General features: G+C 52.4%; 1 long non-coding RNA gene across 1 annotated transcript; it reads left to right on the forward strand.

The window, feature by feature from the left end:
* Positions 1 to 777: 777 nt before the first annotated feature.
* LOC103883689 lies at positions 778 to 11,125 on the forward strand. The gene is made up of 3 exons (XR_002521561.2): positions 778 to 2,791; positions 3,883 to 4,067; positions 4,787 to 11,125. It is a non-coding gene; the product is annotated as an uncharacterized LOC103883689 (long non-coding RNA).
* The last annotated feature ends 382 nt before the right edge of the window (positions 11,126 to 11,507 follow it).

Consider the following 11,507-nt stretch of genomic DNA (forward strand, 5'->3'; position numbering starts at 1 on the left):
CCTTCCTTCCTTCCTTCCTTCCTTCCTTCCTTCCTTCCTTCCTTCTTCACCATCTGAGGCCTGAGGATTGCATCTTCTGGTCGAATCTGAATTCAAAAGAAGCATGACCTTTTTGAGCAAAAACGATGAGTAAATGAAACAAGATACACCCCCTTTCCCAGAAACTTGCCTGTTACCAACCCCGGCAAAAATTCTGGGATGCTGTCAGCCTAGCTGGGGAGGCAAACATGAAACCAGGAACTAAACATGGGATGAGAAATGCTAAGTGGGTTTAGTTTCTGGCTTAGTCTCTTACTAAGTCTCTTACCTCTCTGAACTCCAGTTTCTTTACCTTTAAAAAGGTGATAATGATATCACCTCCCAGTGTTATTGTGGAGAATGAATGAGATAAACTCTAGAAAGTGTATCTAGCAGTGCCTGATATATATAGGTGTTTATAAATGTGAATTCACTTTTCCTTCCCTGCATTGCATACTTGAGGGATGCAAACTCCTATGAGAGCCCTAAAGAGAGAGAATAAACACTACCAGCAAGGAGAGGGTTAGATTTGAATGGGTTCTGAAGGATGAGTAGGAATTTGCAATCATTTCTCTCTTTTTTAAATTATAAAAGTTCTGTGTCCATATCACCAGGGTCCAGACATGGTGCTGGCAGTTCTACTTATCAATAATGTCAGTGCTTGTCTAGCACTCTGTCTCTGCCCTGTACTGATCTAGACATCTTGCATTTGTCAACTCAAAGGTTATCTCATAATCCTAGGAGACTGGTGCTAGCATTACTCCATTTTACAGAAGAGAAAACAGAGGCACAGAGAACTGAAACTGTCACAGAGCTGACAGGTAGGAGAGCTGGGATCTAAACTCATGTGGCCTGGCTCCCAGAGTCCTTGGTCTGAACCATTACCCTACTATATTGCCTTTCCAGAGTGGCTCTGTTTTTCTCACTAAAATCTGAACTTCTGACTCCTACTCATCTTCTTGTAGATCGCTTCTGTTGGAACACAGGATCTAGGAGAAAAAAATGGAAGTCCTAGAGAAAATCTACAGCCTCTCCTGAAAATACGAGTCCAACTTAAAGTATAGAGGCAAGGCCGAAGGACGTCTCCAGAGGACCAACTTTAAGGAGTGGTGGGAGCATCAGCCAGAAGCCAGGAGGGCTAGGTTTGGGTTTCGGTTCTGCCATTTGTAAACCAGCCTCTCCAGGTTTCAGTTTTGTCCATTTATAAATGAGCATGTCAGTTCCATGGTCCTGGCATTGGAGTGAGGTCTATAAAAGCCCTTGAGCCAGCTGCCCTATGTGCCTCTCATGGCATTACTAAGGGTCACTCCTGTACCAGGGTCTCATATCTGCCTCCAGGGCACAGGCAGGTGACCTGAGAGGGACCAGGTTATTTTAGTTTCTCATAAAGAACCTGCCAATGCTCTTGTGTTAGAATACCAGTCCTCTCCCAACAGTTTCGCAGAGACTTGCCCAGGAGAGCAGGAGCAGTGCGGCAAATACCCAGATCTGGGAACCGGCTCTCTATCAGAAATTTATTTTGTAAATTGCATCCTATATTCTAAGTCATGAGGTCAGATTACTGGCTATTTAAAAAGATCTGTGGCAAATGCCTTTGTAAAGTGGGGAGAGAGAGTTCCCTGAGGGCGTCTTTGTAGAAATCTAAGTTTGTTTAAAGGGAAACAAGACTTATCCTGGGCTCCCATTTTACAGAGCAGGAAACGAAGGTTCAGAGGGTCCATGTGCTTCTCTCAGGACCCAGGCTGGGATAGAATCTTAGCAGAGAACGGGCCCCACCCGCCGAGAGGAGCTGGGGAGGGAGCGGACTCAGCGTGCCATGGCAGGCCAGAGCAGAGAATGGAAGTAGAGGCCTGTGCTGCCATGTGGGAGAGCTGGCAGGGTGGACCACCCAGTGGAGGGCCAGCCAGGGGTCTAGGTATCTAACAGTCCATCTTGGGTCAGTGGACCTCATTCACTTGGATAAGGCGCACAACTTTATCAAGCACCCATTGCCTACCAGGGTCTGCCAGTGCCCAGTGCAGTGCCTGGCACAGAGTTGGGGCTTATCCAGTCATCACTAGATGATCACCCAGCAGTTCTAGGATCAATTCACCTCCTCAGTGGCTGGCAGACTCACAGTGGGGAAATAAGTCAGGAATGGAACGCCTTCTGCTTCCATAGACTTTTCTCGATCGCCCTCTATGTGCTTAGGGCAATGCTTGGAGCTGCTAGGGAAAGAGATTCTGGGTAGGGACAGGGTGGGTAGTGGAATAAACAGGAGCTAAAGTCAGCCCTCACCCTGAGGGGTCCCTAATCTGCAGAAGGAGGCAGATTTGTCTGCACCCACGAGGAAAATTTGGGGACAGAGAGCACAGAGGCTGGAAAGAGCAGAGTGCATAAGAGCTGCAACTCTAGTGTCATTCATTCTTTAATTCATTTGATCAACAACTATTTACTGAGTGCCTACTATGTACCAGGCACCACTTTAGGGTCTGGGGTTATAGCAATGAATAAAACAGATGTAAAACCTTACCTTCGTGGAGATTGCATTCTGGTAGATCAGGTAACATTCAAATACACTAGTCAGTGGCCATATTTGCTCTGAAGAAATATAAAGCAGGGGAAGGGGGTGGAGCGTAGACAGGAGATAGCAGCCTGCTTTACCCGGGAAGGGCAGGGAAGGCCTTTCTGAAAAGGTGACATTTGAGCAGAGCCCTGATAGAGCCGACAGAGTGGATGTATGGGGAAGAGTTTTCAGGCGGCAGGAGCAGTAAACGCAAAGGCTCTGAGGCAGGTAGGTCTATGCTTGTGTTGAAGGAACAAGGAGCGAAACCAGTATGCTTGGAGCAGAATGAAGGGGCCAGTGGAGGAGCTGAGGTCAGGGAGGTAACAGGGGAGCGTATTGTGTGGTCATAGTACATCCACGAATGAAGTGAGCGGAGGAAAGGTCCTGATCTGACCTACACTTTTTTTTTTTCTTCTTCTTTTTAGCGACAGAGTCTTGCTCAGTCGCCCAGGCTGGAGTGCAGTGGCGCAATCTTGGCTCACTGCAAGCTCCGCCTCCCGGGTTCACGCCATTCTCCTGCCTCAGCCTCCCGAGTACCTGGGCTACAGGTGCCCGCCACTACGCCTGGCTAGTTTTTTTGTATTTTTAGTAGAGACGGGGTTTCACCGTGTTAGCTAGGATGGTCTCGATCTCCTGACCTCGTGATCCGCCCATCTCGGCCTCCCAAAGTGCTGCGATTACAAGCGTGAGCCACCGCGCCCGGCCTGACCTACACTTTAACAGGCTCTCTCTGGTTGCTGTGTGAATTCACTGTAGGGAACAAGGCGAGGGTGAACACAGGAGGCCAGCAAGGACACCCTGTAGCAGCCCAGGCGAGAGATGGTGGAGGTTTGGATAGGGTTGTAGCAGGGGTCATGAGAGAAGGACTGGATGGAAAGTCTTCAGCTCCCACCCTGCCACTCTCTAGCTGTGTGCCTTGGGCGAGTTACTTAACTTCTCTGAGCCTCCGTTTTTTCATCTGGAAAACAAGGTTGGTAATAATCCTTACCTGGTGGTATTTTTACCATGCTTACCTGAGACATAAGCACAGTGCCTGGCACACTTGATGCTCACTCAATGACAGCTCTCAGTAATTTCTGACCCACAGGAACCTATTGTACTGGGACCACATATTCAAAGTGGAATAAACTGAACCCACAAAAACTGAGGAGATCTAAGCTGGTTCAGGGGGACTAGAGGTTTAAAATGTGTTTAAGCCCCCTGATGTCTTGGGGCTCAGTTGGGCGCTGTCCCCACTGCCCACATTCCATGCCCATGCCCCTGGGGAGAGGTGCCCTTTGGCCTTCTGTTTATTTGTTTGCCTTTTACCTGCATTGAAGTTTCATCTGAGAAACCGGCCCCACCAGTCCTGGGCCCAGCACCAGCCCCCCTCATCATGGGTTTCCAGCTGCTCCTGTAAAGTCAACAGTGCCCAGGAACAATGAAGAAGGAGGGGACAGCAGGGAGGCCCATAGCCCACTGTGCTCCCTGGCAAGCATGTGACCCTCAGGAATGACTGGCAGAGGTAATGACAGGAAACAAGCCTCAGAGAGGGTGGAGCGCTGAGAAAGAAACCCTAGTCTCAGGCAGGTGCTGGTGGCTGCAGTGCCTGCAGAACTGGCCCTCCTGGCTGTGGACAGGCCATGGCTATTCTAGAGACAAGGGATGGTTTTGGGGCAACTGGGAACATGTGCCTTCCCTGGGGGACATCAACCTAGAAGCTTTAAGTGATAGGCCCAGAAGGGGCTTGGTCCAGCCCTGCTGCATCCCTGCATTGTCTCACTCTTCCATCTATTTAGTTGAAATACTGAGGCCTGTTGTGAGCCAGGGCCTGGGGTTAAAAACGTTTCTCCCACAAAGAGCATTTGTTAGGGAAAGTGAGGCCAGAGAGAGAGAGAGAAAATAACTTTCCACCGATCGGTCGCACAATGAGTTGCTGCAAAGCCTGCCTAGGACTCTTGACTCCCTGTCCAGTGCTCTGACAAGCAAGCGCTCCAAATGCTTCAGACACCACTTGGTGGCCTTGGGGAGCTTGCTCCTTAGTGCATTTATGTCTGCTTGGTTGCCTAGGAGAGGCCTGAGGGCTGTGACCAGCTTAGGGCCACAGGAGTTAGAGAGGAACTGGGCATGTCTCTAGGCTGGCTAGGCTGCAGGGAGCCCATGGCCAACCTGGGGGAGGTGCCTCTGGCATGCTCTGTGGCTTCCATCCCTGGGTCAGTTTCACCATCTTTTTCCTGTTAATAGGTTGCCCTACCAACCTGTCAAGGTTTCTGTGGGGAATGAGAACATGCCCTTCTAAGTTCCCTACCGCGGAATCTGCCTTGAGCAGGGCGAGGTCACGTGGTGGCACAAGCAGAGATGGGGGAGTGAGGTGAGTCCCAGATGTCCCCAGGCTGTCTGTGCTGGGCTTCCACTTCCAGGCAGGCTGTACCTGTGGGCCTGGGGAAGGGGGTGACTGTGGGGAGACCTACCTTGCCCTTAGGGAGTCTGATGGGGAAAGCTCAATTTCTGCCTATAAGAAATCGCCAGACTCATGAGCCCAAGGGCCTAAGTTGTGAAAATTTCATCCAGTAGTCCTGCAGGCCACAGCCAGACCTCACAGAGCTCCAGCAGAGGTTGGTGTGTGAGGTGGGTGCCGGCCTGATCTCTAGCTCAAGGGGAAGGAGGCCTGTGCCTTCTGGCCATGGAGGCTGCCCCTGATTTTGGTCTCCTTGCCCCACTCGTGAGGGCCAGCCACCCCCTCTGCCCAGACACCTCTCCTGGTATGAGCAGCCCCTGCCTGTGGCTCCCACCTCTGCCCCCCATGCAGCTATGTATTCATTCAGTAGGGTCTCCCTGCCCTAAGCAGTGATTCTGTCATGGATCAATAACAGGCATGGTGGGAACCAGCCATGAGTTCCCCAAGGCTGCTGCCCTCAGGGAGTACACTGCTGGACAGGTGTGTGCACAGCCACTGCTCACCCACACAGCGAAGCGGGGCTCCTTCACGGGCTGAGTGTGTGGCCACCACATTCAGAGTTATGATCCAGCTGCAGGAAACCATGTACTGGCTGATGCCACCTGGATGGCCAGTTGTCTGGCTGGGGCAGCCGATCCCCCCATCTTTCCAGTACCTGCCCCCCTGCATGCCTGGGGTCCCAGGTATTCCCCTGAAGACTCTTCTCCCTGTCTGTAGCGTCTGGCACTGCTAACCCAGCCCCGAAGTATGCCCAGTGCTTGCTTCCTATGAGGCCCAGCCTCCCGCGGAGCCTCCGGGTGAGCAGGCGCTGGGGAGGGTGGTGGGAACAGCATTGAAGGTCGGGGCAGGGGCCAGCAGGGCCTGGGAAACCGCGAGGTCCATGGTGGGTCAGGAGAGACCGGCTCCTGTTTGTTGACCCTGAGCTGTGGACACAGGCAAAAGCATCACCTCCCTTTCCTGGTCTCCTCCCTTCCCTGGTCCTCTGTTGTCCCAGGCCTGCCCCCACCCAACTACCCCAGGCTTCCCCACTTCTTGGCCACCTCCCTGTTCCCTGGCCACCCCACTCCGGGCTCACTCCAAGTGGGGCTTACATGTAAAAATAGCCCAGGTTTTTTTTTTTTTGAGCTTGTTATCGACTATTTTTATCAGATGGTTCAAGCGAAGCATGGCCGAAAAAAGGGAAAATCACACAGCTCTGTTTGCCAAGCTCAATAGAAATAGCACCGGGGTGGGTTATTTTTAACAAGATGAATACCCCTGTCCTCTGAGGTCTCCCCTGGCCCCATCCCAGCCTCCTTTGTCTCTCTGCCTGGACAGCAGATTTTAAAATACGCCCACAGTTGCCAAACCACTAAATGCACCCAAGACAGCGACTGAGGCCTTTGGAGCCAAGGAGGGCTGTGGGGGGATATTTTTTTTTTCCTTTTTCCTTCCCTCCCCTGAAGGAAATCACACTCTTTTGTTTGAAAAACCTTCCAGGTTGGTTTTTGAGGCCTTTTCCTGGTTGTCCCACTCCCACGGGAACAGCAGAGGTTACTCTGAAACATGCGGTGGTTTGGGCAGAGTGACCCCAGAGGCCCGGTGTGGCCCGTGGCAGCCCGTGGTGGCTCCTGTGCCCAGCTGTGGCAGAACAGGAACACAGGAGAAATCTGAGAAGCCGGGCGAGGGGAAATGGGTGGGGAGAGGCCTGCGGAGGAGGGCTGAGCGGTGAAGGCGCCGAGGGGGTCCTTGCTCAGCCGCTGTCCATGCAGGTGGAGTGGCTGGCAGCTGAGGCTTTACTGTGGTTTTCAGGCCAAGCTGTCCTAGCTTGGCCATGACAAAGCCTCAGTTGGCTGAGGGCTCAAGGGTCCTCCGCATTGAAGTTGGCACCGGAAAAAGTCCCAGGATGTGGAAAACCACCTACCACTGTGCAGCACCTATCACTGTGAGTACCAGTCCAGGAGTCAGGAGACTTAGGGAACAAGTCACCTCCCCTTTTCAGGCTTTGTGTCCCCCATGGACCAGAAGGGGCCTAGACCAGCCTGGGCTCTCTGGGGTGTGCGGGGTGTGCCTGAGGGTATGTAACCACTTCTGCAGCACTTTTCTTTGTGGTCAGGAAAGGAAAGAAAATAGAAACAAAAGGTAACATTAATTGAGCACTTAGTCTTGGGAGGAGGTGTTGAATGAAACACTTTACCTCACACGTGTCGTTTCCCACTTATTTTCACTATAACCCTGTTACTGTCCTTTACTGATGTTCACAGAGCCACTCTCTTCCCTAGTGGTCATATATAAAACCCAGAGAAGGACTGTGATCAGCAGGTCTGGGATCATGAGCCCGTCCTGGGGCCATCTTTCTGGCCAAGGGGACTGGAGGCTGTGATTGGCCATCTCCGATCCCAGGCCTACCCCCATGGCCAGGAGCTGGGACACAGCAGTTGGCAGTCTTGCCAGAACCACAGACGTAGGGGACTGGGCTGTTCCCACCAGATGCTGCTGGAGACGGGAAGATGTTGGGCAGAGGAACTTGCAGCACCCCCTGCAGGGGGTGGAGCCAGGCACCTTCTCCAGCCACCCCTATCCCGTCTTGTCAGTGCCTGACGAGTGGCTATTCTGCTGCAATTCAGGGGAAAGGGAGAGAAAAGTGGGTCATGGTGCAGGGTGGAGAGTGAGTGGAGGTGAAGAGGACCCCAGTGTAACCCCACTTCAGCCATACTGGACCCCAGGCTGGAGCCTCCCTCCCCCCGACCCTGCCTTGTGTCCTGCTCTGACTTGTCTTGGGCCTTTGCACATGCTGCTCTCTCTAGTGACAATGTCACGGACCACCCTCCGCTTCTCATTTGGCAACCCCCACACATTTTTCAAACCTCATCTCAACAGCCCCTCCTCCAGGGAGCCTTCTTCCCTCCCGACAGGACGAGGACTCTGGACTCCTGGCACATACCTCCACTGGGACTCTTCGGCCTGTGGTGACTGCCTGCCACTCACCTGCCTGGGGGCAGAGGCTGTGTCTTATTGCGTCTGTGCTCCCAGGGCCCAGCACAGTGTACAGTACAGAAAATGTGTGTTGACTGAATAGAAGGGAGAAGAGGCAGAAGAAATAGGGAATAAGAGGGAGAAATGAGGAGCAAAGAGTGAGGAGAAGGAGAAAGAGAAAGAGAGAGAAGTACAGGCTGGGGCCAGTGGGGTGCAGGGGCTCAGTGAGGGCCATGCTAGGAAGGGTGCAAGGGGCTGCTTCAGGCCGGGAGTGGGAGCACAGATTCCTCCAGTCCTGGAGGCCCTGGCCCCAGTTACTCTCCTGGGGGCTGGTGTCCTAAGTGGGGAGAGGCCATCTGGCCTGTTATTCAGCGGCATCTGTAGATGGTCCATTGTGTGCCTGGCACTGTGCTGGGCCCAGGGCTGCTGGTCTCCACCAGCTGCTCTGGCAGCCAGGATTAGAGTGATGGGGAGCAAGACCCTTCCAGGCATCTGCAGCTCTGAGGAAATGATCTGCCCATCTCCGCACAGCAGGCCTCACCCAGCATCTCTGCCCATAGCCTTGGCTGGCACACTTCCCAGGGGACATTGCGTGGCAGGAACACCACTAGAAGCTGTGAAGCCCCGTCATCCTGCCCTGCTTGTTTCTCGTCCCTGTAGGAAGCTCTGAGAGGAGGAGTGGAACTCCTTGGCTCCTTTTGGGATGCAGCTCCTGGCTCCCACCCAGGCTGGCTCCTCACTTGCCACCCCTACACACACCCCAGCCCCAGGGGAGGATGGGGCAAGGGAGGGGAGGGAGTCAGCCAGCCGGCTGCTGCCTGGTCTGGTAATGAATCGTCCCAAAGTTTGCTGCTCTGGCTGAATAGCTTCCCTTCTGAAAGGGGCTTGTGACAAAGGGGACATTGACATCCTCCACCAGACAAGGAGGGCGGCCAGCATGCGCAGGGGAAGGCCCTTTGGGAGACGACAGGAGGCAGCTGCGGGGATCCTGACGCGCTGCCACTGGCTCTGCCGGGTGGGCTTGGCTGGGTCTGCCTCCTTCCTGATTCTGGCATTGAAAGGCCTCAGGACGAGGGTGTCTGAAGTGACAGAAGATCTCCTTGGGAGCCTCTGTGGCCCAGAGTGACCAGCTGAGCTGGGGCAGTGGCCAGGGAGAGGCAGAAGGGGGTCAGGAGTGGAGCAGAGCTGGCTCACACAGAGCACTTGGCTGTTCAGTTGAGAACTTAAAATGTAGCCTGCCTTCATTGGATACTCCTTCTCCTGGGGTCCCGATGGCCAGGATGCTCCTCTGTCCTCCTCCAGACCCTGGCGCAGGTAGACTACATTGCTGGAGGTCAGGGTTTCTATCCTGTATGTCTGGAGGTCCCTGTGGCATCTGGCAAAGTGAGTGGCCTGGGTGGGAGCCTAGTGCTCAATCATGGTTCTGGGTTTGATTATGGTTTTGTTTGTTCAAAAGTTACTGGGAATGGTATTTTTTGTTGATTCAATGTGATATTCATATGGATGTGCATATTTGGCTTTCTCCACCAAAAAATCTGGTTTGGTGGAGCCAGATTAGTTTGTAGCCCCACCTTTAGGCCTGAACTAATTCATGTATTTATTCAGCAGACTTTTTATGAGTGCGGGATGTGCCAAGTAATGGCCAAGGACCTAGAAACCCAAGGGCCGCCCTACTGGGCCACCCTGTGCCCAGTACCCTTGAATTTGAGAGAGTGAGATAGTTGAGACTGGACAAGAAACATCCCTGAGATTGACCTTAACTTGATGAACCCATAAGGACAAACAAACCATGGGTTGGTGAGGTGGCCTGCCTTGAGTCTGCAGCCAGGCCATTTCATGGGACACTCTCCAAATGCCTACCTGATGCCAGGCACAGTGTCTTCTGTGGCTTAGCCCACGAACCCTGCAAGCCACAACATCAGAATGTGTATGTGTGTGTACACATGTGTGTATACACATGTATGTATACATGTATGCGTGTATACGTGTGTGTGTGTATGTGTGTTACTCTTGCCTTTTCAGAGGGGATACCAGGTGAGAATCCTGACTCTGCCTCTTATCTGTATGAGGATAACAATAGTATCTCTATGGCAACTGACTTATCCTCCCTGTACCTCAGTTTCTTCATCCATGAAGTGGGGATAAAGGGAGTAACTACTTCATTGGGTTGTTGTGAGGATTAAGTAACACTGTAAAACACTTGACATTATTTTGCACATAGTAGGTACTCAATAAATACTGACTATTATTATTATTACTACTGCTACCACTGCTCCTAGTACTATCACCTCAGAAGGTGCCTTATGTTGAGTTCTCCAGAGGCAGACCCTGAGATGAGGACTCATAGCTAAGTGATTTATGAGTTTCCCAGGGAAACTGGAGAGGGATTGGGGGAAGCAAGATGGGAAAGGAAAAGGACAAAAAGGATCTGATTTCAAGTGAAGTTGAGAGCTCCAGCCTGGTTCTGTGGGAGGACTCCAGAGTATTAGTTATACCTCAGGGATGTCTCCATCCCAAGCAAGGGAGCTGAGACCTCGCTCTCCTGCATTCCAGTCATTGGCTAAGGGTCACTTTGGAGGATATAACTTCCAAGTACTTCCAGATCTGCAGGCAAAGCAGCTCCTATAGCCTGGGGGCAATTACTCAAGGAAGAATGAACAGAAGGAGAAGCCACAGAAGGTGAGACAGGGTACCCAGGATGATAGAGAGATCTGGGGGCAGCACCAACAGTATCCCCCATAGAAAGCTACTGAGAGGAATATATGAGCAAAGCCCCTGCCCCATGCCTGGTACATGGCAGGTGCTTGGTAGTCATAGGTTTTCCTCCTCTAGCCACAGGCTTCTCCTGATCCACGGCCAGGATCACTCTGGGGGTCTGGAAGGCCCAGTCAGGCACAAAGCCTTGTATATTTGCACAGGACAGTACTATGGCTTGAACGTGTCCCCCCAAGGTTCATGTGTGGGAAACTTAATCCCTAATGCAACAGTGCTGGGAGGTGGGGGCTAATGGGAGGTGCTTAGGTCATGAGGGCTCCACCTCATGAAAGGGTTAATGTTGTTACTGTGGGAGTGAGTCCCTTATTGTGGGAGCGGGCTTGTTATAAAAGCAAGTTCAGCTCCCTCTTGCTTTCTCTTGCTTTTGCCCTCTCTTGCCTTTCTTCCTTTTGCCGTGGGATGATGCGGTAAGAAGGCCCTCACCAGATGCCAGTGCCATACTCTTGGACTTCCCAGCCTCCAGAACCATGAGCTAATAAATTATTCTTCTTTATAGATTACCCAGTCTCTGGAATCTGTTATAGCAGCACAAACTGACTAAGGTAGACAGTGACTCCATCTATGATTTAAGGGACCAGTGAGAAGAGCCAGTTTTCTCAGGCTGCCTGAAGCACAGAGGTAAATAAGTGGCAGTTCCAGCCAGCACAGACTTCCCTGGATCTTCCCAAGGACGCTAGCATCAGGAAAGAGAAGCTGTGACAATGTGACACCCACATACCCCCCAGCCCACCCCTTCTAGATACCCCACACCTGCCATCTCTTCCCTGCCCCCCTGAG

The sequence above is a fragment of the Papio anubis genome, chromosome 6 (assembly GCF_008728515.1).
Source record: "Papio anubis isolate 15944 chromosome 6, Panubis1.0, whole genome shotgun sequence".
Classification (NCBI taxonomy): domain Eukaryota; kingdom Metazoa; phylum Chordata; class Mammalia; order Primates; family Cercopithecidae; genus Papio; species Papio anubis.